The 25,061-nt window shown below is 68.6% G+C and overlaps 1 protein-coding gene across 5 annotated transcripts in view; it reads left to right on the top strand.

The window, feature by feature from the left end:
- Nucleotides 1–25,061, top strand: part of LOC139229852 (uncharacterized) — a 125,384-nt gene that overhangs the window by 28,579 nt on the left and 71,744 nt on the right. For all 5 annotated transcript variants that reach the window (XM_070861474.1, XM_070861470.1, XM_070861473.1 and 2 more), the window contains exon 2: nucleotides 619–1,012. The gene's annotated coding sequence lies outside the window, so the exon portion shown is untranslated. The remainder of the gene's footprint in view (nucleotides 1–618; nucleotides 1,013–25,061) is intronic.

The raw sequence follows: 25,061 nt of genomic DNA, 5'->3' as shown, positions 1-25,061 counted from the left end.
GCCACTAAGTTTATGGTCTTGGCCCTCCAAACCATGGTCTAGGGTCCATGTCGACTATGCAGGCCCGTTCTTGGGCAAAATGTTCCTTGTGGTTGTAGATGCTTCCTCCAAATGGATTGAATGTGAGATAATGTTGGCAAGCCGTCCGCTGCCACCACTGAAAGCCTGTGGGCCATGTTTGCCACGCACGGCCTGCCCGATGTCCTTGTGAGTGACAACAGGCCATTTTTAATCAGTGCTGAGTTCAAAGAATTCATGACCCGTAATGGGATCAAACATATTACATCAGCCCCGTTTAAACGAGCATCCAATGGTCAGGCAGAGAAGCAGTGCAAGCTATCAAGCAGGGCTTGAAGAGGGTAACTGAAGGCTCACTGCAGACTCGCCTATCTCGAGTCCTGCTTAGCAACCGCACGAGACCCCACTCGCTCACTGGGATTCCACCTGCTGAACTGCTCATGAAAAGGGCACTTAAAACAAGGCTCTCGTTAGTTCACCCTGATCTACATGGGCAGGTAGAGAGCAGGTGGTTTCAACAAAGTACATATCATGATAGCACAAATGTGTCACGTGAGATTGAAATCAATGATCCTGTATTTGTATTGAATTATGAACAAGGTCCCAAGTGGCTTCCTGATACTGTCGTGGCCAAAGAGGGGAGCAGGATGTTTCGGGTCAAACTTTCAAGTGGACCAATTCACCGGAAACACTTGGACCAAACCAAACTCAGATTCACGGACTATCCAGAGCAACCCACTTTGGACCCTACCTTCTTTGACCCCAACACACACACCAGTGGCAACCGACACCGCGATTGACCACGAAGCAAAACCCATCATCCACAGCAGCCCAGCAGGACTCACCACACCAGGCAACCCAGCAAGGCCAGCTGCACAGCAGCCCAGCGCGAGCACAACAGATGATTCACCAATACCAGCATTTGCACCAAGACGATCAACCAGGGCAAGAAGGGCCCCAGATCGACACCTTGTAAATAGTTACACCGTTGGCGGTGAGTGTTGTTTTATATTTAAACTTGTATATATCCTGTACAGCCACCAGAAGGCTCATCCCCTGGAGTCCCAAGGGATCCCACAATCCCTTGGGAGCACAGGTACTTAAGGAGGCCTCACAGGTTGGAGAGGCACTCTGGAGACCTGTAATAAAAGACTAAGGTCACACTTTACTTTGAGCTCACAGTATCCAGTCAGACTCTTTCTTCATACATAACACCCTTGATCTCATGTGGCCTCACTATCCCCACCGTAACCATCACCAATAATACAATTTCTGAACATTTCCTTATATCACTCTCTACCCATATTCCCCTTCCCCCTCCTAACCACACTTCTATTTGTATGGGCCCCTAGAAATACCTCTCCCTCAAGTCCCTTACCACTGTACTTTCAAATTCCCAACTATTTAGCCTTGGATTACAATTCTTCATGACATTTCTGCAGCTCCTGACTTGCTAAATCACACCCTCTCCACCACCTTTGATGCCATTATCCCCACTAAAATGACGACACTTTCTCACACTCGTCATTCTCCCTGGTATTCTCCTCATCTCTGCTCTCTTAAATCCAAGAGATGCAGACGTGAACATCTTTGGTGGACACCTGGTCTAACCAGCCATCACCAGATATGATCCAAGAGATGCAGAGTTCACATCTACATCTCTTGGATCATATAAAGCATTACCAGGTCCTGGCCTCCATCACTAAAACCACTCACTATTGTAAGATCATCCAGGACAGCAAAAATAATAACACCAGGATTCTCTTCTCCACTGCTCAAATCACCTCTTCTGCCTCCTCCTTCTTCACCTCCAACAATAAATGTGAGGAGCTCATGGACTACTTTGTTAACAAGATCGAGAACATTGTGCAACTGCCTCTGCTACTTCCCTCCCTCCCACTAGCCCACCTGGTCTTATTACCTCTGCATTTCCCCTCCCCACCCTAAAACTAAATCGACATATTTCTCTCCGATCTCCCCTCTTGTCCTTTCTAAGCTCATCTTTCTAAAGTGACTGACTTCCTGCTCTCTCGACCCTATTCCTACTAAATTGTTGACTACCCAACTTCCCTTCCTGGCTCCCAAGTTAACGGCTATTGTTAACGGTTCCCTTTCCTCAGGTATTTTCCCCCTTTCCTTCAAATTTGGCCTCATCACCGCTCTCCTCAAAAATCCTAACCCTTGACCCCTCCGTCCTTGCAAAGTATCACTCCATCTCCAACCTCCCTTTCATCTCCAAAGTTCTTGAATGTGTCGTCGCCTCTCAAATCCATGCCCTTCATTCCCAGAACTCCTTGTTTGAATCCCTCCACTAGGCATCCGCCCCCGTCACAGTACATAAATGGCTCTTACCAAGGTCACAGATGACATCGTAATTGATTGCGACAAAGATTAACAATCCCTTCTCGTCCTTCTCGATCAGTCTGCAACCTTTGACATGGTTGACCACAAAATACTGCTCCAATGTCATCCAGTTGGGTGGGACTGCACTCGCCTGGTTGCATTCTATCTTTCCAGCTGTAGCCATAGAATCACCTGCAATGGCATCTATTCCCGCTCCCATAGTCACCTCTGCTGTTCCCCAAGGATCTATCCCTGGCCCTCTCCTATTTCTCATCTTCATGCTGAAACTCGGTGACATCATCCATCGACAAAACGTCGACCTCGGTCCTTTGTTTGTTAATGTCAGGCGGACAAGTCTGCCCAATCGCGCTGGGGTGCGCGTGGGCTGATGGACCTCGGTCCTTTGTTTGTTAATGTCAGGCGGACAAGTCTGCCCAATCGCGCTGTGGTGTGCGTGGGCTGATGGACCTCGGTCCTTTGTTTGTTAGCGTGTGTGTATGGTGAGTTTTCACATGTACGCTGATGATACCCAGCTCTACATTTCTTCCACCTTTATTAAACCCTCCACCTTCTCTATACTATCAGACTGCTTGTCCGACATCCAGTTCGAGATGAGTAGAAATTTCTTCGATCTCTCTCCCTGGCAACTGTCCAAGGCTGACCAAGCCTGTTCACAACCTGATTTTCATAGTTAATTGAGCTTCCTACCTCAGATCTGTTGCATCACTTAGACCTCCCATTTCACCTTCGTAATATCGTCCGCCTCCGCCCTTAACTCAGCTCATCTGCTGCTGGAACCCTCATCCATGCCTTTATCACCTCTAGACTTGACTATTCCAACCTCCCCAGTTCTACCCTTCAGAAACTTGAGGTCATCCAAAACTCTGCCGCCCGTGTTATGTCTGTAATGTACTTAGGAATGACTCCACAAGGCAATGTGTTGTACTCAAACTGTAATGACCTTGGTCTTTTATTCCAAACTCCAGAGTGAGGCACAAGCATGGTGGGCAGCCTTTTATAGTGGTCCCTGCCACCGGGGCAGGAAACCCCCAGTCTCCACCAGTGGTGCCAGCATGTATGTACAGTGTAAACCTTATTGCTAGTACATCAGGTCAATAAGTCCATCTTATGCAACCATACAGTGACTACACAGAGAGTATATCCATAGTCTGCATATACAACAGCCCGTGTCCTAACTCACAACAAGTCCCGCTTACCCATCACCCCTGTGCTCGCTGCCCCGTGTCCAAACTCGCACCAAGTCTCGCTTACCCATCACCCCTGTGCTCGCTGCCCCGTGTCCTAACTCGTACCAAGTCTCGCTTACCCATCACCCCTGTGCTCGCTGCCCCGTGTCCTAACTCGCACCATGTCCCGCTCACCCATTCACCCCTGTGCTCGCTGCCCCGTGTCCAAACTCGCACCATGTCCCGCTTACCCATCACCCCTGTGCTCGCTGCCCCGTGTCCTAACTCGCACCATGTCCCGCTCACCCATCACCCCTGTGCTCGCTGCCCCGTGTCCTAATTCGCACCAAGTCTCGCTTACCCATCACCCCTGTGCTCGCTGCCCCATGTTATAACTCGCACCATGTCCCGCTCACCCATTCACCCCTGTGCTTGCTGCCCTATGTCCTAACTTGCACCAAGTCTCGCTTACCCATCACCCCTGTGCTCGCTGCCCCATGTCTTAACTCGCACCAAGTCCCGCTTACCCATTACCCCTGTGCTCGCTGCCCCGTGTCCTAACTCGCACCAAGTCCCGCTTACCCATCACCCCTGTGCTCGCTGCCCCGTGTCCTAACTCGCACCATGTCCCGCTCACCCATCATCCCTGTGCTCGCTGATCTACATTGGCTCCCGGTTAAGCAACGATTTTAAAATTCTCATCCTTGTTTTCAAAAACCTCCATGGTCTCCCCCGCTCCCTATCTCTGTAATCTCCTCCAGCCCTATACTCTGTCTGGATCGCTGCGCTTCTCCAATTCTGGCCTTTTGAACATCCCCGATTTTAATAACTCCACCATTGGCAGCCGTGTCTTCAGCTTCCAAGGTACTAAGCTCTGGAATTCCCTCCCTAAATATCTCTGCCTCTCTATCCTTCTTTAAGGCGTTCCTAAATTCAAGCTCTGCCCTAACATCTCCTGATATGGCTCGATGTCAATTCGATTTTTTGATAAAGCTCCTGTGAAGTGCCTATGGCATTTTATTACATTAAAGACACTATATAAATGAGTTGTTGTTGTATTAGTGACAGTGAAGAGAACTAAAACTGGCAGAGCTGCACCTGTAGAGATAGACCTGGCCTGTTGTATTCTATCTGTCCCATCAAGTCTTCGAGCTTCGAACCCCGGCCCCACATAACGACAGGAGGGGGTCATTGTCTCTGAGGCAGCACCAAAAACAGGGGCGGGCAAAAGTAATCTGCAGTTCACTGGATCAATGTGTCATTGCTACAACTATTTTGTTGTTGATCTGTAGATCAAGTGCCCCCTGATTAAAGGGGGGCATGAAAACCGACACATTAAACAAATTAAACTTTGGACAGTAAACTTAAATCAAATTAAAATTTGGTTGCCGAGGGTGATGATGCACTCCAGTCCCTCCGGTGCCTGTGTCATTGCTACAACTTCCCCTGTCAAGTTTGGAGAAATGCATCCATTGATCAACAATGTGTGGTGTAGGACGCCTCCTGTTGTTTACAGCTGTATCAGCAGCTCCGGACTTTGAAATGTCTGGTGTGAGATTCGAAAGTGATAACTGAAACAGACAGAAACCATTTCGGGGAAATAGAAACTTAGCGCAGTTTCTGTAAATCAGGTCATTCAGCCCCGAAGCCTCAGTATCTGCTGTGTCTGCAACGTGAAGGTGAGTTACTCACGGTTTGTGGGTTCATTTTCCATCAATCTGTGTAAATGTTCCAGATACATACAGGATAACTTCAATACTTTAAATATCTCAAATAACGCCTTTGGTGGCAAGACTCAGAGTTGACACAATCGAAACGATTGGAAGACTGTTTACTTACAACCTGCAGCGAGTTTTTAGTCTCAACTTGTCTGTGAGGAATTTTAGGGCCGCTCCGTCTTTGCTCTCTCGTTAACCCACAGTCCGACAGCAGGGGATTGTCATCGCTGCCTCAGACACGGGAGTGAAATCCGGACTGCACACGGACTCCAGGTAACGGCACTCGAGTGTGAAACCTCGGGCTCCCGTACTCAGCACAGGGTCGGTGGGGTGTGTCGGGGGGACAGGGTCGGTGGGGTGTGTCGGGGGGACAGGGTCGGTGGGGTGTGTCGGGGGGGGCAGGGTCAGTGGGGTGTGTCGGGGGGGACAGGGTCGGTGGGGTGTGTCGGGGGGGACAGGGTCGGTGGGGTGTGTCGGGGGGAACAGGGTCGCTGGGGTGTGTCGAGGGGGACAGGGTCGGTGGGGTGTGTCGGGGGGACAGGGTCGGTGGGTTGTGTCGGGGAGGGGACAGGGTCGGTGGGGTGTGTCGGGGGGGGAACAGGGTCGGTGGGGTGTGTCGAGGGGGACAGGGTCGGTGGGGTGTGTCGGGGGGGGGGACAGGGTCGGTGGGGTGTGTCGGGGGGGGTAACAGGGTCGGTGGGGTGTGTCGGGGGGGACAGGGTCGGTGGGGTGTGTCAGGGGGGGTAACAAGGTCGGTGGGGTGTGTCGGGGGGGACAGGGTCGGTGGGGTGTGTCGAGGGGGACAGGGTCGGTGGGGTGTGTCGGGGGGGGGGACAGGGTCGGTGGGGTGTGTCGGGGGGGGACAGGGTCGGTGGGGTGTGTCGGGGGGGACAGGGTCGGTGGGGTGTGTCGGGGGGGACAGGGTCGGTGGGGTGTGTCGGGGGGGGGACAGGGTCGGTGGGGTGTGTCGGGGGGTACAGGGTCAGTGGGGTGTGTCGGGGGGACAGGGTCGGTGGGGTGTGTCGGGGGGGTCAGCGTCGGTGGGGTGTGTCGGGGGGGGGACAGGTTCTGTGGGGTGTGTCGGGGGGGACAGGGTCGGTGGGGTGTGTCGGGGGGACAGGGTCGGTGGGGTGTGTCAGGGGGACAGGGTCGGTGGGGTGTGTCGGGGGGGGGGGACAGGGTCGGTGGGGTGTGTCGGGGGGGGGGGACGGGGTCGGTGGGGTGTGTCGGGGGGACAGGGTCGGTGGGGTGTGTCGGGGTGGGGGGCACAGGGTCGGTGGGTTGTGTCGAGGGGACAGGGTCGGTGGGGTGTGTCGGGGGGGGGGACAGGGTCGGTGGGGTGTGTCGGGGTGGGGGGCACAGGGTCGGTGGGGTGTGTCGAGGGGACAGGGTCGGTGGGGTGTGTCGGGGGGGACAGGGTCGGTGGGGTGTGTCGAGGGGACAGGGTCGGTGGGGTGTGTCGGGGTGGGGGGGTCAGCGTCGGTGGGGTGTGTCGGGGGGGGGGACAGGGTCAGTGGGGTGTGTCGGGGGGAACAGGGTCGGTGGGGTGTGTCGAGGGGGACAGGGTCGGTGGGGTGTGTCGGGGGGGACAGGGTCGGTGGGGTGTGTCGGGGGGAACAGGGTCGGTCGGGTGTGTCGGGTGGGGGGGACAGGGTCGGTGGGGTGTGTCGGGGGGACAGGGTCGGTGGGGTGTGTCGGGGGGACAGGGTCGGTGGGGTGTGTCGAGGGGACAGGGTCGGTGGGGTGTGTCGGGGGAACAGGGTCGGTGGGGTGTGTCGGGGGGGAACAGGGTCGGTGGGGTGTGTCGGGGGGGGACAGGGTCGGTGGGGTGTGTCGGGGGGGCTGGGTCGGTGGGCTGTGTCGGGGGGACAGGGTCGGTGGGCTGTGTCGGGGGGACAGGGTCGGTGGGGTGTGTCGGGGGGGAACAGGGTCGGTGGGGTGTGTCGGGGGGGACAGTGTCGGTGGGGTGTGTTGGGGGGGACAGGGTCAGTGGGGTGTGTCGGGGGGACAGGGTCGGTGGGGTGTGTCGGAAGGAACAGGGTCGGTGGAGTGTGTCGGGGGGGACAGTGTCGGTGGGGTGTGCCGGGGGGGGGGTCAGGGTCGGTGGGGTGTGTCGGTGGGGACAGGGTCGGTGGGGTGTGTCGGGGGGGTCAGCGTCGGTGGGGTGTGTCGGGGGGGGGACAGGTTCTGTGGGGTGTGTCGGGGGGACAGGGTCGGTGGGGTGTGTCGGGGGGACAGGGTCGGTGGGGTGTGTCAGGGGGACAGGGTCGGTGGGGTGTGTCGGGGGGGGGGGACAGGGTCGGTGGGGTGTGTCGGGGGGGGGGGACGGGGTCGGTGGGGTGTGTCGGGGGGACAGGGTCGGTGGGGTGTGTCGGGGTGGGGGGCACAGGGTCGGTGGGTTGTGTCGAGGGGACAGGGTCGGTGGGGTGTGTCGGGGGGGGGGACAGGGTCGGTGGGGTGTGTCGGGGTGGGGGGCACAGGGTCGGTGGGGTGTGTCGAGGGGACAGGGTCGGTGGGGTGTGTCGGGGGGGACAGGGTCGGTGGGGTGTGTCGAGGGGACAGGGTCGGTGGGGTGTGTCGGGGTGGGGGGGTCAGCGTCGGTGGGGTGTGTCGGGGGGGGGGGACAGGGTCAGTGGGGTGTGTCGGGGGGAACAGGGTCGGTGGGGTGTGTCGAGGGGGACAGGGTCGGTGGGGTGTGTCGGGGGGGACAGGGTCGGTGGGGTGTGTCGGGGGGAACAGGGTCGGTCGGGTGTGTCGGGTGGGGGGGACAGGGTCGGTGGGGTGTGTCGGGGGGACAGGGTCGGTGGGGTGTGTCGGGGGGACAGGGTCGGTGGGGTGTGTCGGGGGGACAGGGTCGGTGGGGTGTGTCGGGGGGACAGGGTCGGTGGGGTGTGTCGGGGGGACAGGGTCGGTGGGGTGTGTCGGGGGGACAGGGTCGGTGGGGTGTGTCGAGGGGACAGGGTCGGTGGGGTGTGTCGGGGGGACAGGGTCGGTGGGGTGTGTCGGGGGGACAGGGTCGGTGGGGTGTGTCGAGGGGACAGGGTCGGTGGGGTGTGTCGGGGGGGACAGGGTCGGTGGGGTGTGTCGGGGGGGACAGGGTCGGTGGGGTGTGTCGAGGGGACAGGGTCGGTGGGGTGTGTCGGGGGGGACAGGGCCGATGGGGTGTGTCGGGGGGGCTGGGTCGGTGGGCTGTGTCGGGGGGACAGGGTCGGTGGGGTGTGTCGGGGGGGAACAGGGTCGGTGGGGTGTGTCGGGGGGGAACAGGGTCGGTGGGGTGTGTCGGGGGGGACAGGGCCGGTGGGGTGTGTCGGGGGGGGGACAGGGTCGGTGGGGTGTGTCGGGGGGGCTGGGTCGGTGGGCTGTGTCGGGGGGACAGGGTCGGTGGGCTGTGTCGGGGGGACAGGGTCGGTGGGGTGTGTCGGGGGGGAACAGGGTCGGTGGGGTGTGTCGGGGGGGACAGTGTCGGTGGGGTGTGTCGGGGGCAACAGGGTCGGTGGGGTGTGTTGGGGGGGACAGGGTCAGTGGGGTGTGTCGGGGGGACAGGGTCGGTGGGGTGTGTCGGAAGGAACAGGGTCGGTGGAGTGTGTCGGGGGGGACAGTGTCGGTGGGGTGTGCCGGGGGGGGGGTCAGGGTCGGTGGGGTGTGTCGGTGGGGACAGGGTCAGTGGGGTGTGTCGGGGGGGGGGGTCAGGGTCGCTGGGGTGTGGCGGGGGGGACAGGGTCGGTGGGGTGTGTTGGGGGGGACAGGGTCGGTGGGGTGTGTCGGGGTGGGGGGCACAGGGTCGGTGGGGTGTGTCGGGGGGACAGGGTCGGTGGGGTGTGTCGGGGGGACAGGGTCGGTGGGGTGTGTCGGGGGGACAGGGTCGGTGGGGTGTGTCGAGGGGACAGGGTCGGTGGGGTGTGTCGGGGTGGGGGGCACAGGGTCGGTGGGGTGTGGCGGGGGGATAGGGGTCGGTGGGGTGTGTCGGGGGGACAGGGTCGGTGGGGTGTGTCGGGGTGGGGGGCACAGGGTCGGTGGGGTGTGTCGAGGGGACAGGGTCGGTGGGGTGTGTCGGGGGGGGACAGGGTCGGTGGGGTGTGTCGGGGGGGGACAGGGTCGGTGGGGTGTGTCGGGGGGGGACAGGGTCGGTGGGGTGTGTCGGGGGGGACAGGGTCGGTGGGGTGTGTCGGGGTGGGGGGGACAGGGTCGGTGGAGTGTGTCGGGGTGGGGGGGACAGGGTCGGTGGAGTGTGTCGGGGGGACAGGGTCGGTGGGGTGTGTTGGGGGGGACAGGGTCGGTGGGGTGTGTTGGGGGGGACAGGGTCGGTGGGGTGTGTCGGGGGGGACAGGGTCGGTGGGGTGTGTCGGGGGGAGGGTCAGGGTCGGTGGGGTGTGTCGGGGGGAGGGTCAGGGTCGGTGGGGTGTGTCGGGGGGAGGGTCAGGGTCGGTGGGGTGTGTCGGGGGGGGGGGACAGGGTCAGTGGGGTGTGTCGGGGGGGGTCAGGGTCGGTGGGGTGTGTCGGGGGGGACAGGGCCGATGGGGTGTGTCGGGGGGGGGGGGGGACGGGGTCGGTGGGGTGTGTCGGGGGGGGGGACAGCGTCGGTGGGGTGTGTCGGGGGGGGGGACAGGGTCGGTGGGGTGTGTCGGGGTGACGTGTTCGGTGGGGTGTGTCGGGGGACAGGGTCGGTGGGGTGTGTCGGGGGGGGGGACAGGGTCGGTGGGGTGTGTCGGGGGGACAGGGTCGGTGGGGTGTGTCGGGGGGGGGCGGACAGGGTCGGTGGGGTGTGTCGGGGGGACAGGGTCGGTGGGGTGTGTCGGGGGGACAGGGTCGGTGGGGTGTGTCGGGGGGACAGGGTCGGTGGGGTGTGTCGGGGTGGGGGGGACAGGGTCGGTGGGGTGTGTCGGGGGGGGGGGGGGTTCGGTGGGGTGTGTCGGGGTGGGGGGGGGGACAGGGTCGGTGGGGTGTGTCGGGGGGGGGGGGGTTCGGTGGGGTGTGTCGGGGGGACAGGGTCGGTGGGGTGTGTCGGGGGGGACAGGGTCGGTGGGGTGTGTCGGGGTGGGGGGGACAGGGTCGGTGGGGTGTGTCGGGGGGGACAAGGTCGGTGGGGTGTGTCGGGGTGGGGGGACAGGGTCGGTTGGGTGTGTCGGGGGGGGGGGACAGGGTCGGTGGGGTGTGTCGGGGGGGTCAGCGTCGGTGGGGTGTGTCGGGGGGGGGACAGGGTCAGTGGGGTGTGTCGGGGGGACAAGGTCGGTGGGGTGTGTCGGGGGAAAGGGTCGCTGGGGTGTGTCGGGGGGGACAGGGTCGGTGGGGTGTGTCGGGGGGAACAGGGTCGGTGGGGTGTGTCGGGGGGGGACAGGGTCGGTGGGGTGTGTCGGGGGGACAGGGTCGGTGGGGTGTGTCGGGGGGACAGGGTCGGTGGGGTGTGTCGAGGGGACAGGGTCGGTGGGGTGTGTCGGGGGGGACAGGGTCGGTGGGGTGTGTCGGGGGGGACAGGGTCGGTGGGGTGTGTCGAGGGGACAGGGTCGGTGGGGTGTGTCGGGGGGACAGGGTCGCTGGGGTGTGTCGGGGAGGACAGGGCCGATGGGGTGTGTCGGGGGGGCTGGGTCGGTGGGCTGTGTCGGGGGGACAGGGTCGGTGGGGTGTGTCGGGGGGGAACAGGGTCGGTGGGGTGTGTCGGGGGGGAACAGGGTCGGTGGGGTGTGTCGGGGGGGACAGGGCCGGTGGGGTGTGTCGGGGGGGGGACAGGGTCGGTGGGGTGTGTCGGGGGGGCTGGGTCGGTGGGCTGTGTCGGGGGGGGACAGGGTCGGTGGGGTGTGTCGGGGGGGACAGTGTCGGTGGGGTGTGTTGGGGGGGACAGGGTCAGTGGGGTGTGTCGGGGGGACAGGGTCGGTGGGGTGTGTCGGAAGGAACAGGGGTCGGTGGGGTGTGTCGGGGGGGACAGTGTCGGTGGGGTGTGCCGGGGGGGGGGGTCAGGGTCGGTGGGGTGTGTCGGTGGGGACAGGGTCAGTGGGGTGTGTCGGGGGGGGGGTCAGGGTCGCTGGGGTGTGGCGGGGGGGACAGGGTCGGTGGGGTGTGGCGGGGGGGACAGGGTCGGTGGGGTGTGTCGGGGGGACAGGGGTCGGTGGGGTGTGTCGGGGGGACAGGGTCGGTGGGGTGTGTCGGGGGGATAGGGTCGGTGGGGTGTGTCGGGGGGGACAGGGTCGGTGGGGTGTGTCGGGGGGGACATGGTCGGTGGGGTGTGTCGGGGGGACTGGGTCGCTGGGGTGTGTCGGGGGGGACAGGGTCGGTGGGGTGTGTCGGGGTGGGGGGCACAGGGTCGTTGGGTTGTGTCGAGGGGACAGGGTCGGTGGGGTGTGTCGGGGGGGGGGGAACAGGGTCGGTGGGGTGTGTCGGGGTGGGGGGCACAGGGTCGGTGGGGTGTGTCGAGGGGACAGGGTCGGTGGGGTGTGTCGGGGTGGGGGGCACAGGGTCGGTGGGGTGTGTCGAGGGGACAGGGTCGGTGGGGTGTGTCGGGGGGGGGACAGGGTCGGTGGGGTGTGTCGGGGTGGGGGGCACAGGGTCGGTGGGGTGTGTCGAGGGGACAAGTTCGGTGGGGTGTGTCGGGGTGGGGGGGACAGGGTCGGTGGGGTGTGTCGGGGGGGGACAGGGTCGGTGGGGTGTGTCGGGGGGGACAGGGTCGGTGGGGTGTGTCGGGGTGGGGGGGACAGGGTCGGTGGAGTGTGTCGGGGTGGGGGGGACAGGGTCGGTGGAGTGTGTCGGGGGGACAGGGTCGGTGGGGTGTGTCGGGGGGGACAGGGTCGGTGGGGTGTGTCGGGGGGACAGGGTCGGTGGGGTGTGTCGGGGGGACAGGGTCGGTGGGGTGTGTCGGGGGGACAGGGTCGGCGGGGTGTGTCGGGGGGGACAGGGTCGGTGGGGTGTGTCGGGGGGGGACAGGGTCGGTGGGGTGTGTTGGGGGGACAGGGTCGGTGGGGTGTGTCGGGGGGACAGGGTCGGCGGGGTGTGTCGGGGGGGACAGGGTCGGTGGGGTGTGTTGGGGGGGACAGGGTCGGTGGGGTGTGTTGGGGGGGACAGGGTCGGTGGGGTGTGTCGGGGGGACAGGGTCGGTGGGGTGTGTTGGGGGGGACAGGGTCGGTGGGGTGTGTTGGGGGGGACAGGGTCGGTGGGGTGTGTCGGGGGGACAGGGTCGGTGGGGTGTGTTGGGGGGGACAGGGTCGGTGGGGTGTGTCGGGGGGGACAGGGTCGGTGGGGTGTGTCGGGGGGGACAGGGTCGGTGGGGTGTGTCGGGGGGGACAGGGTCGGTGGGGTGTGTTGGGGGGGACAGGGTCGGTGGGGTGTGTCGGGGGGAGGGTCAGGGTCGGTGGGGTGTGTCGGGGGGAGGGTCAGGGTCGGTGGGGTGTGTCGGGGGGAGGGTCAGGGTCGGTGGGGTGTGTCGGGGGCGGGGACAGGGTCAGTGGGGTGTGTCGGGGGGGGTCAGGGTCGGTGGGGTGTGTCGGGGGGACAGGGTCGATGGGGTGTGTTGGGGGGACAGGGTCGATGGGGTGTGTCGGGGATGGGGGTGACAGGGTCGGTGGGGTGTGTCGGGGGGGGGGGAAAGGATCGGTGGGGTGTGTCGGGGGGACAGGGTCGGTGGGGTGTGTCGGGGGGGGGGGGGGACGGGGTCGGTGGGGTGTGTCGGGGGGGGGGAAAGGATCGGTGGGGTGTGTCGGGGGGACAGGGTCGGTGGGGTGTGTCGGGGGGGGGGGGGGACGGGGTCGGTGGGGTGTGTCGGGGGGGGGGACAGCGTCGGTGGGGTGTGTCGGGGGGGGGGGACAGGGTCGGTGGGGTGTGTCGGGGGGGGGGACGTGTTCGGTGGGGTGTGTCGGGGGACAGGGTCGGTGGGGTGTGTCGGGGGGGGGGACAGGGTCGGTGGGGTGTGTCGGGGGACAGGGTCGGTGGGGTGTGTCGGGGGGGGGGACAGGGTCGGTGGCGTGTGTCGGGGGGACAGGGTCGGTGGGGTGTGTCGGGGGGACAGGGTCGGTGGGGTGTGTCGGGGGGACAGGGTCGGTGGGGTGTGTCGGGGGGGGGGACAGGGTCGGTGGGGTGTGTCGGGGGGACAGGGTCGGTGGGGTGTGTCGGGGGGGGGGACAGGGTCGGTGGGGTGTGTCGGGGGGGACAGGGTCGGTGGGGTGTGTCGGGGGGGGCAGGGTCGGTGGGGTGTGTCGGGGGGGGAACAGGGTCGGTGGGGTGTGTCGGGGGGACAGGGTCGGTGGGGTGTGTCGGGGGGGGGGGACAGGGTCGGTGGGGTGTGTCGGGGGAAAGGGTCGGTGGGGTGTGTCGGGGGGGACAGGGTCGGTGGGGTGTGTCGGGGGGGGGGGACAGGGTCGGTCGGGTGTGTCGGGGGGGGACAGGGTCGGTGGGGTGTGTCGGGGGGACAGGGTCGGTGGGGTGTGTCGGGGGGGGGGACAGGGTCGGTGGGGTGTGTCGGGGGGGGACAGGGTCGGTGGGGTGTGTCGGGGGGGGGGACAGGGTCGGTCGGGTGTGTCGGGGGGGGACAGGGTCGGTGGGGTGTGTCGGGGGGACAGGGTCGGTGGGGTGTGTCGGGGGGGGACAGGGTCGGTGGGGTGTGTCGGGGGGACAGGGTCGGTGGGGTGTGTCGGGGGGGGGACGGGGTCGGTGGGGTGTGTCGGGGGGGGGGACAGGGTCGGTGGCGTGTGTCGGGGGGACAGGGTCGGTGGGGTGTGTCGGGGGGACAGGGTCGGTGGGGTGTGTCGGGGGGACAGGGTCGGTGGGGTGTGTCGGGGGGGGGGACGGGGTCGGTGGGGTGTGTCGGGGGGACAGGGTCGGTGGGGTGTGTCGGGGTGGGGGGGACAGGGTCGGTGGGGTGTGTCGGGGGGGACAGGGTCGGTGGGGTGTGTCGGGGGGACAGGGTCGGTGGGGTGTGTCGGGGGGACAGGGTCGGTGGGGTGTGTCGGGGGGGGGACAGGGTCGGTGGGGTGTGTCGGGGGGACAGGGTCGGTGGGGTGTGTCAGGGGGGGGGGGGGGGGACAGGGTCAGTGGGGTGTGTCGGGGGGGGGGGGGGGGTCGGTGGGGTGTGTCGGGGTGGGGGGGACAGGGTCGGTTGGGTGTGTCGGGGGGGGGGGTCAGGGTCGGTGGGGTGTGTCGGGGGGGACAGTGTCGGTGGGGTGTGTCGGGGGGACAGGGTCGGTGGGGTGTGTCGCGGGGGTCAGGGTCGGTGGGGTGTGTCGGGGGGGACAGGGTCGGTGGGGTGTGTCGGGGGGGACAGGGTCGGTGGGGTGTGTCGGGGGGACAGGGTCGGTGGGGTGTGTCGGGGGGGGGGGGGGGGACAGGGTCGGTGGGGTGTGTCGGGGTGGGGGGGGGGACAGGGTCGGTGGGGTGTGTCGGGGGGGGGGACGGGTTCGGTGGGGTGTGTCGGGGGGGACAAGGTCGGTGGGGTGTGTCGGGGTGGGGTGACAGGGTCGGTGGGGTGTGTCGGGGTGGGGGGGACAGGGTCGGTGGGGTGTGTCGGGGGGGACAGGGTCGGTGGGGTCTGTCGGGGTGGGGGGGACAGGGTCGGTGGGGTGTGTCGGGGGGGACAAGGTCGGTGGGGTGTGTCGGGGTGGGGGGGACAGGGTCGGTTGGGTGTGTCGGGGGGGGGGGACAGGGTCGGTGGGGTGTGTCGGGGGGACAGGGTCGGTGGGGTGTGTCGGGGGGGTCAGCGTCGGTGGGGTGTGTCGGGGGGGGGACAGGGTCAGTGGGGTGTGTCGGGGGGACAAGGTCGGTGGGGTGTGTCGGGGGAAAGGGTCGCTGGGGTGTGTCGGGGGGGACAGGGTCGGTGGGGTGTGTCGGGGGGAACAGGGTCGGTGGGGTGTGTCGGGGGGGGGGGACAGGGTCGGTGGGGTGTGTCGGGGGGAGGGGACAGGGTCGGTGGGGTGTGTCGAGGGGACAGGGTCGGTGGGGTGTGTCGGGGGGGACAGGGCCGATGGGGTGTGTCGAGGGGACAGGGTCGGTGGGGTGTGTCGGGGAGGACAGGGTCGGTGGGGTGTGTCGGGGGAACAGGGTCGGTGGGCTGTGTCGGGGGAACAGGGTCGGTGGGGTGTGTCGGGGGGGAACAGGGTCGGTGGGGTGTGTCGGGGCGGACAGGGCCGGTGGGGTGTGTCGGGGGGGGGACAGGGTCGGTGGGGTGTGTCGGGGGGGCTGGGTCGGTGGGCTGTGTCGGGGGGACAGGGTCGGTGGGCTGTGTCGGGGGGACAGGGTCGGTGGGGTGTGTCGGGGGGGCTGGGTCGGTGGGCTGTGTCGGGGGAACAGGGTAGGTGGGGTGTGTCGGGGGGGACAGGGTCGGTGGGGTGTGTCGGGGGGGACAGGGTCGGTGGGGTGTGTCGGGGGGACAGGGTCGGTGGGGTGTGTCGGGGGGACAGGGTCGGTGGAGTGTGTCGGGGGGGACAGGGTCGGTGGGGTGTGTCGGGGGGACAGGGTCGGTGGGGTGTGTCGGGGGGACAGGGCCGATGGGGTGTGTCTGGGGGGCAGGGTCGGTGGGGGTGTGTCGGGGGGACAGGGTCGGTGGGGTGTGCCGGGGGGGGGGTCAGGGTCGGTGGGGTGTGTCGGGGGGACAGGGTCGGTGGAGTGTGTCGGGGGGGACAGTGTCGGTGGGGTGTGCCGGGGGGGGGGTCAGGGTCGGTGGGGTGTGTCGGTGGGGACAGGGTCAGTGGGGTGTGTCGGGGGGGGGGGTCAGGGTCGCTGGGGTGTGGCGGGGGGGACAGGGTCGGTGGGGTGTGTCGGGGGGGGGGTCAGGGTCGCTGGGGTGTGGCGGGGGGGACAGGGTCGGTGGGGTGTGGCGGGGGGGACAGGGTCGGTGGGGTGTGGCGGGGGGGACAGGGTCGGTGGGGTGTGTCGGGGGGACAGGGTCGGTGGGGTGTGTCGTGGGGGGTAACAGAGTCGGTGGGGTGTGTCGGGGGGACAGGGTCGGTGGGGTGTGTCGGGGGGGACAGGGTCGGTGGGGTGTGTCGGGGGGGACAGGGTCGGTGGGGTGTGTCGGGGGGACTGGGTCGCTGGGGTGTGTCGGGGGGGACAGGGTCGGTGGGGTGTGGCGGGGGGGACAGGGTCGGTGGGGTGTGTCGGGGGGGGTGGACAGGGTCGGTGAGGTGTGTCGGGGGGGGACAGGGTCGGTGGGGTGTGTCGGGGGGACTGGGTCGCTGGGGTGTGTCGGGGGGGACAGGGTCGGTGGGGTGTGTCGGGGGGGACAGGGTCGGTGGGGTGTGTCGGGACAGGGTCGGTGGGGTGTGTCGGGGGGGACAGGGTCGGTGGGGTGTGTCGGGGGGACAGGGTCGGTGGGGTGTGTCGGGGGGGACAGGGTCGGTGGGGTGTGTCGGGGGGAACAGGGTCGGTGGGGTGTGTCGGGTGGACAGGGTCGGTGGGGTGTGTCGGGGGGGACAGGGTCGGTGGGGTGTGTCGGGGGGACAGGGTCGGTGGGGTGTGTCGGGGGGGGGGGGGGGACAGGGTCGGTGGGGTGTGTCGGGGTGGGGGGGACAGGGTCGGTGGGGTGTGTCGGGGTGGGGGGGACAGGGTCGGTGGGGTGTGTCGAGGGGACAGGGTCGGTGGGGTGTGTCGAGGGGACAGGGTCGGTGGGGTGTGTCGGGGGGGGGGGGACAGGGTCGGTGGGGTGTGTCGGGGTGGGGGGGACAGGGTCGGTGGGGTGTGTCGAGGGGACAGGGTCGGTGGGGTGTGTCGGGTGGGACAGGGTCGGTGGGGTGTGTCGGGGTGGGGGGGACAGGGTCGGTTGGGTGTGTCGGGGGGGGGACAGGGTCGGTGTGGTGTGTCGGGGGGACAGGGTCGGTGGGGTGTGTCGGGGGGGACAGGGCCGATGGGGTGTGTCGGGCGGGCTGGGTCGGTGGGCTGTGTCGGGGGGACAGGGTCGGTGGGTTGTGTCGGGGGGACTGGGTCGGTGGGGTGTGTCGGGGGGACAGGGTCGGTGGGGTGTGTCGGGGGGGGAACAGGGTCGGTGGGGTGTGTCGGGGGGGACAGGGCCGGTGGGGTGTGTCGGGGGGACAGGGTCGGTGGGGTGTGTCGGGGGGACAGGGTCGGTGGGGTGTGTCGGGGTGGGGGGGACAGGGTCGGTGGGGTGTGTCGGGGGGACAGGGTCGGTGGGGTGTGTCGGGGGGACAGGGCCGGTGGGGTGTGTCGGGGGGACAGGGTCGGTGGGGTGTGTCGGGGGGGGAACAGGGTCGGTGGGGTGTGTCGGGGGGGAAAGGGCCGGTGGGGTGTGTCGGGGGGGCAGGGTCGGTGGGGTGTGTCGGGGGGACAGGGTCGGTGGGGTGTGTCGGGGGGACAGGGTCGGTGGGGTGTGTCGGGGGGACAGGGTCGGTGGGGTGTGTCGGGGGGAACAGGGTCGGTGGGGTGTGTCGGGGGGGACAGTGTCGGTGGGGTTTGTCGGGGGCGACAGGGTCGGTGGGGTGTGTTGGGGGGGACAGGGTCAGTGGGGTGTGTTGGGGGGGACAGGGTCGGTGGGGTGTGTCGGGGGGACAGGGTCGGTGGGGTGTGTCGGGGGGACAGGGTCGGTGGTGTGTGTCGGGGGGACAGGGTCGGTGGGGTGTGCCGGGGGGGGGGGTCAGGGTCGGTGGGGTGTGTCGGTGGGGACAGGGTCGGTGGGGTGTGCCGGGGGGGGGGATCAGGGTCGGTGGGGTGTGTCGGGGGGACAGGGTCGGTGGGGTGTGTCGGGGGGGGGACAGGGTCGGTGCGGTGTGTCGGGGGGGGGGACAGGGTCGGTGGGGTGTGTCGGGGGGGCGTCAGGGTCGCTGGGGTGTGTCGGGGGGGACAGGGCCGATGGGGTGTGTCGGGGGGGACAGGGTCGGTGGGGTGTGTCGGGGGGACAGGGTCGGTGGGGTGTGTCGGGGGGGACAGGGTCGGTGGGGTGTGTCGGGGGGACAGGGTCGGTGGGGTGTGTCGGGGGGACAGGGTCGGTGGGGTGTGTCGGGGGGACAGGGTCGGTGGGGTGTGTCGGGGGGGCTAACAGGGTCGGTGGGGTGTGTCGGGGGGCAGGGTCGGTGGGGTGTGTCGGGGGGCAGGGTCGGTGGGGTGTGTCGGGGGGACAGGGTCGGTGGGGTGTGTCGGGGGGGGGGGGATGGGGTCGGTGGGGTGTCTCGCGGGGACAGGGTCGGTGGGGTGTGTCGGGGTGGGGGGGACAGTGTCGGTGGGGTGTGTCGGGGGGACAGGGTCGGTGGGGTGTGTCGGGGGACAGGGTCAGTGGGGTGTGTCGGGGGGGACAGGGTCGGTGGGGTGTGTCGGGGGGACAGGGTCGGTGGGGTGCGTCGGGGGGACAGGGTCGGTGGGGTGTGTCGGGGGGGTCAGCGTCGGTGGGGTGTGTCGGGGGGGGACAGGGTCGGTGGGGTGTGTCGGGGGGGGGACAGGGTCAGTGGGGTGTGTCGGGGGGATAGGGTCGGTGGGGTGTGTCGGGGGTGGGGACAGGGTCGGTGGGGTGTGTCGGGGGGACAGGGTCGGTGCGGTGTGTCGGGGGGGGGACAGGGTCGGTGGGGTGTGTCGGGGGGGGGGACGGGGTCGGTGGGGTGTGTCGGGGGGACAGGGTCGGTGGGGTGTGTCGGGGGGACAGGGTCGGTGGGGTGTGTCGGGGGGACAGGGTCGGTGGGGTGTGTCGGGGGGACAGGGTCGGTGGGGTGTGTCGGGGGGACAGGGTCGGTGGGGTGTGTCGGGGGGACAGGGTCGGTGGGGTGTGTCGGGGGTGGGGACAGGGTCGGTGGGGTGTGTCAAGGGGACAGGGTCGGTGGGGTGTGTCGGGGGGGGGGACAGGGTCGGTGGGGTGTGTCGGGGGGGGGGACAGGGTCGGTGGGGTGTGTCAAGGGGACAGGGTCGGTGGGGTGTGTCGGGGGTGGGGACAGGGTCGGTGGGGTGTGTCGGGGGGACGGGGACGGGGTCGGTGGGGTGTGTCGGGGGGACAGGGTCGGTGGGGTGTGTCGGGGGGACAGGGTCGGTGGGGTGTGTCGGGGGGGGACAGGGTCGGTGGGGTGTGTCGGGGGGGGACAGGGTCGGTGGGGTGTGTCGGGGGGGGACAGGGTCGGTGGGGTGTGTCGGGGGGGGACAGGGTCGGTGGGGTGTGTCGGGGGCACAGGGTCGGTGGGGTGTGTCGGGGGGGGGGGGGGACAGGGTCGGTGGGGTGTGTCGGGGGGATGGGGTCGGTGGTGTGTGTCGGGGGGACAGGGTCGGTGGGGTGTGTCGGGGGGGGGGACAGGGTCGGTGGGGTGTGTCGGGGGGACAGGGTCGGTGGGGTGTGTCGGGGGGACAGGGTCGGGGGGGTGTGTCGGGGGGGGACAGGGTCGGTGGGGTGTGTCGGGGGGACAGGGTCGGTGGGGTGTGTCGGGGGGGGGGACAGGGTCGGTGGGGTGTGTCGAGGGGACAGGGTCGATGGGGTGTGTCGGGGGGACAGGGTCGGGGGGGTGTGTCGGGGGGGGACAGGGTCGGTGGGGTGTGTCGGGGGGACAGGGTCGGTGGGGTGTGTCGGGGGGGGGGGACAGGGTCGGTGGGGTGTGTCGGGGGGGGGACAGGGTCAGTGGGGTGCGTCGGGGGGACAGGGTCGGTGGGGTGTGTCGGGGGGGGGGGACAGGGTCGGTGGGGTGTGTCGGGGGGGGACAGGGTCGGTGGGGTGTGTCGGGGGGGGGGGACAGGGTCGGTGGGGTGCGTCGGGGGGACAGGGTCGGTGGGGTGTGTCGGGGGGGTCAGCGTCGGTGGGGTGTGTCGGGGGGGGACAGGGTCAGTGGGGTATGTCGGGGGGACAGGGTCGGTGGGGTGTGTCAGGGGTGGGGACAGGGTCGGTGGGGTGTGTCGGGGGGACAGGGTCGGTGGGGTGTGTCGGGGGGGGGACAGGGTCGGTGGGGTGTGTCGGGGGGGGGGACGGGGTCGGTGGGGTGTGTCGGGGGGACAGGGTCGGTGGGGTGTGTCGGGGGGACAGGGTCGGTGGGGTGTGTCGGGGGGACAGGGTCGGTGGGGTGTGTCGGGGGGACAGGGTCGGTGGGGTGTGTCGGGGGAGGGACAGGGTCGGTGGGGTGTGTCGGGGGGGCAGGGTCGGTGGGGTGTGTCGGGGGGGCAGGGTCGGTGGGGTGTGTCGGGGGAGGGACAGGGTCGGTGGGGTGTGTCGGGGGGACAGGGTCGGTGGGGTGTGTCGGGGGGGACAGGGTCGGTGGGGTGTGTCGGGGGGACAGGGTCGGTGGGGTGTGTCGGTGGGACAGGGTCGGTGGGGTGTGTCGGGGGGACAGGGTCGGTGGGGTGTGTCGGGGGGTGGGACAGGGTCGGTGGGGTGTGTCGGGGGGGGGACAGGGTCGATGGGGTGTGTCGGAGAGGGGGGACAGGGTCGATGGGGTGTGTCGGGTGGGGGACAGGGTCGGTGGGGTGTGTCGGGGAGACAGGGTCGGTGGGGTGTGTCGGGGGGGCGTCAGGGTCGGTGGGGTGTGTCGGGGGGACAGGGTCGGTGGGGTGTGTCGGGGGGGGGTCAGGGTCGGTGGGGTGTGTCGGGGGCGGGGTCAGGGTCGGTGGGGTGTGTCGGGGGGACAGGGTCGGTGGGGTGTGTCGGGGGGACAGGGTCGGTGGGGTGTGTCGGGGGGACAGGGTCGGTGGGGGGTGTGTCGGGGGGACAGGGTCGGTGGGGTGTGTCGGGGGGACAGGGTCGGTGGGGTGTGTCGGGGGGACAGGGTCGGTGGGGTGTGTCGGGGGGACAGGGTCGGTGGGGTGTGTTGGGGGGACAGGGTCGGTGGGGTGTGTCGGGGGGACAGGGTCGGTGGGGTGTGTCGGGGGGGACAGGGTCGGTGGGGTGTGTCAGGGGGGACAGGGTCGGTGGGGTGTGTCGGTGGAGGACAGGGTCGGTGGGGTGTGTCGGGGGGACAGGGCCGATGGGGTGTGTCGGGGGGGGGCAGGGTCGGTGGGGTGTGTCAGGGGGACAGGGTCGGTGGGGTGTGTCGGGGGGGACAGGGTCGGTGGGGTGTGTCGGGGGGACAGGGTCGGTGGGGTGTGTCGGGGGGGGGGACAGGGTCGGTGGGGTGTGTCGGGGGGGGACAGGGTCGGTGGGGTGTGTCGGGGGGGGGACAGGGTCGGTGGGGTGTGTCGGGGGGGACAGGGTCGGTGGGGTGTGTCGGGGGGGGGACAGGGTCGGTGGAGTGTGTCGGGGGGACAGGGTCGGTGGGGTGTGTCGGGGGGACAGGGTCGGTGGGGTGTGTCGGGGTGGGGGGGACAGTGTCGGTGGAGTGTGTCGGGGGGACAGGGTCGGTGGGGTGTGTCGGGGGGGACAGGGTCAGTGGGGTGTGTCGGGGGGACAGGGTCGGTGGGGTGTGTCGGGGGGACAGGGTCGGTGGGGTGTGTCGGAGGGGGGAATAGAATCGGTGGGGGTTGGGGGGGGTGACAGGGTCGGTGGGGTGTGTCGGGGGGGACAGGGTCGGTGGGGTGTGTCGGGGGGGGGACAGGGTTGGTGGGGTGTGTCGGGGGGGACAGGGTCGGTGGGGTGTGTCGGGGGGGACAGGGTCGGTGGGGTGTGTTGGTGGGACAGGGTCGGCGGGGTGTGTCGGGGGGGGGGGACAGGGTCGGTGGGGTGTGTCGGGGGGGACAGGGTCGGTGGGGTGTGTCGGGGGGGGGGTCAGGGTCGGCGGGGTGTGTCGGGGGGGGACAGGGTCGTTGGGGTGTTTCGGGGGGGGACAGGGTCGGTGGGGTGTGTCGGGGGGATAGGGTCAGTGGGGTGTGTCGGGGGGACAGGGTCGGTGGGGTGTGTCGGGAGAGGGACAGGGTCGGTGGGGTGTGTCGGGGGGACAGGGTCGGTGGGGTGTGTCGGGGGGGCAGGGTCGGTGGGGTGTGTCGGGGAGACAGGGTCGGTGGGGTGTGTCGGGGGGGCAGGGTCGGTGGGGTGTGTCGGGGAGACAGGGTCGGTGGGGTGTGTCGGGGGGACAGGATCGGTGGGGTGTGTCGGGGGGGCAGGGTCGGTGGGGTGTGTCGGGGAGACAGGGTCGGTGGGGTGTGTCGGGGGGACAGGGTCGGTGGGGTGTGTCGGGGGGACAGGGTCGGTGGGGTGTGTCAGGGGGACAGGGTCGGTGGGGTGTGTCGGGGGGGCAGGGTCGGTGGGGTGTGTCGGGGGGTGGGACAGGGTCGGTGGGGTGTGTCGGGGGGTGGGACAGGGTCGGTGGGGTGTGTCGGTGGGGGACAGGGTCGGTGGGGTGTGTCGGGGGGACATGGTCGGTGGGGTGTGTCGGGGGGGGACAGGGTCGGTGGGGTGTGTCGGGGGGGCCAGGGTCGGTGGGGTGTGTCGGGGGGATAGGGTCGGTGGGGTGTGTCGGGGGGACAGGGTCGGTGGGGTGTGTCGGGGGGGGGGGACATGGTCGGTGGGGTGTGTCGGGGGGTCAGCGTCGGTGGGGTGTGTCGGGGGGGGGACAGGGTCGTTGGGGTGTGTCGGGGGACAGGGTCGGTGGGGTGTGTCGGGGGGTCAGCGTCGGTGGGGTGTGTCGGGGGGGGACAGGGTCGGTGGGGTGTGTCGGGGGGACAGGGTCGGTGGGGTGTGTCGGGGGGACAGGGTCGGTGGGGTGTGTCGGGGGGGGGGCGACAGGGTCGATGGGGTGTGTCGGGGGGGGACAGGGTCGGTGGGGTGTGTCGGGGGGTGGGACAGGGTCGGTGGGGTGTGTCGGGGGGTGGGACAGGGTCGGTGGGGTGTGTCGGGGGGACAGGGTCTGTGGGGTGTGTCGGGGGGGGTCAGGGTCGGTGGGGTGTGTCGGGGGGACAGGGTCGGTGGGGTGTGTCGGGGGGACAGGGTCGGTGGGGTGTGTCGGGGGGGGGGACAGGGTCGGTGGGGTGTGTCGGGGGGGGGACAGGGTCGGTGGGGTGTGTCGGGGGGGGGACAGGGTCGGTGGGGTGTGTCGGGGGGACAGGGTCGGTGGGGTGTGTCGGGGGGGGGGACAGGGTCGGTGGGTGTGTCGGGGGGGACAGGGTCGGTGGGGTGTGTCGGGGGGGGAACAGGGTCGGTGGGGTGTGTCGGGGGGGAACAGGGTCGGTGGGGTGTGTCGGGGGTGACAGGGTCGGTGTGGTGTGTCAGGGGGACAGGGTCGGTGGGGTGTGTCGGGGGGGGCCAGGGTCGGTGGGGTGTGTCGGGGGGACATGGTCGGTGGGGTGTGTCGGGGGGACAGGGTCGGTGGGGTGTGTCGGGGGGACAGGGCCGGTGGGGTGTGTCGGGGGGACAGGGTCGGTGGGGTGTGTCGGGGGGGGGGACAGGGTCGGTGGGGTGTGTCGGGGGGACAGGGTCGGTGGGGTGTGTCGGGGGGGGCAGGGTCGGTGGGGTGTGTCGGGGGGGGAACAGGGTCGGTGGGGTGTGTCGGGGGGACAGGGTCGGTGGGGTGTGTCGGGGGGGGGGGCCAGGGTCGGTGGGGTGTGTCGGGGGGACAGGGTCGGTGGGGTGTGTCGGGGGGACAGGGTCGGTGGGGTGTGTCGGGGGGACAGGGTCGGTGGGGTGTGTCGGGGGGGCCAGGGTCGGTGGGGTGTGTCGGGGGGGGAACAGGGTCGGTGGGGTGTGTCGGGGGGACAGGGTCGGTGGGGTGTGTCGGGGGGGGGCAGAGTCGGTGGGGTGTGTCGGGGGGGGAACAGGGTCGGTGGGGTGTGTCGGGGGGACAGGGTCGGTGGGGTGTGTCGGGGGGGGGGGACAGGGTCGGTGGGGTGTGTCGGGGGGGGACAGGGTCGGTGGGGTGTGTCGGGGGGACAGGGTCGGTGGGGTGTGTCGGGGGGACAGGGTCGGTGGGGTGTGTCGGGGGGGGGGGCAGGGTCGGTGGGGTGTGTCGGGGGGGGACAGGGTCGGTGGGGTGTGTCGGGGGGACAGGGTCGGTGGGGTGTGTCGGGGGGACAGGGTCGGTGGGGTGTGTCGGGGGCGGGGACAGGTTCGGTGGGGTGTGTCGGGGGGACAGGGTCGGTGGGGTGTGTCGGGGGGACAGGGTCGGTGGGGTGTGTCGGGGGGACAGGGTCGGTGGGGTGTGTCGGGGGGACAGGGTCGGTGGGGTGTGTCGGGGGGACAGGGTCGGTGGGGTGTGTTGCGGGGGGAACAGCGTCGGTGGGGTGTGTCGGGGGGACAGGGTCGGTGGGGTGTGTCGGGGGGACAGGGTCGGTGGGGTGTGTCGGGGGGACAGGGTCGGTGGGGTGTGTCGGGGGGACAGGGTCGGTGGGGTGTGTCGGGGGGACAGGGTCGGTGGGGTGTGTCGGGGGGACAGGGTCGGTGGGGTGTGTCGGGGGGGACAGGGTCGGTGGGGTGTGTCGAGGGGGGGCGCAGGGTCGGTGGGGTGTGTCGGGGGGGACAGGGTCGGTGGAGTGTGTCGGGGGGACAGCGTCGGTGGGGTGTGTCGGGGGGACAGGGTCGGTGGGGTGTGTCGGGGGGACAGGGTCGGTGGGGTGTGTCGGGGGGACAGGGTCGGTGGGGTGTGTCGGGGGAACAGGGTCGGTGGGGTGTGTCGGGGGGGACAGGGTCGGTGGGGTGTGTCGGGGGGGGGCAGGGTCGGTGGGGTGTGTCGGGGGGGGACAGGGTCGGTGGGGTGTGTCGGGGGGGACAGGGTCGGTGGGGTGTGTCGGGGGGACAGGGTCGGTGGGGTGTGTCGGGGGGACAGGGTCGGTGGGGTGTGTCGGGGGGGACAGGGTCAGTGGGGTGTGTCGGGGTGGGGGGACAGGGTCGGTGGGGTGTGTCGGGGGGGACAGGGTCGGTGGGGTGTGTCGGGGTGGGGGGGACAGGGTCGGTGGGGTGTGTCGGGGGGACAGGGTCGGTGGGGTGTGTCGGGGGAACAGGGTCGGTGGGGTGTGTCGGGGGGGGGACAGGGTCGGTGGGGTGTGTCGG

This window comes from Pristiophorus japonicus, chromosome 19, assembly GCF_044704955.1.
Source record: "Pristiophorus japonicus isolate sPriJap1 chromosome 19, sPriJap1.hap1, whole genome shotgun sequence".
Taxonomy (NCBI): Eukaryota; Metazoa; Chordata; class Chondrichthyes; family Pristiophoridae; genus Pristiophorus; species Pristiophorus japonicus.
Note: the sequence above shows the minus strand (reverse complement) of the source record. Positions and strands in the feature narration are given on the sequence as shown.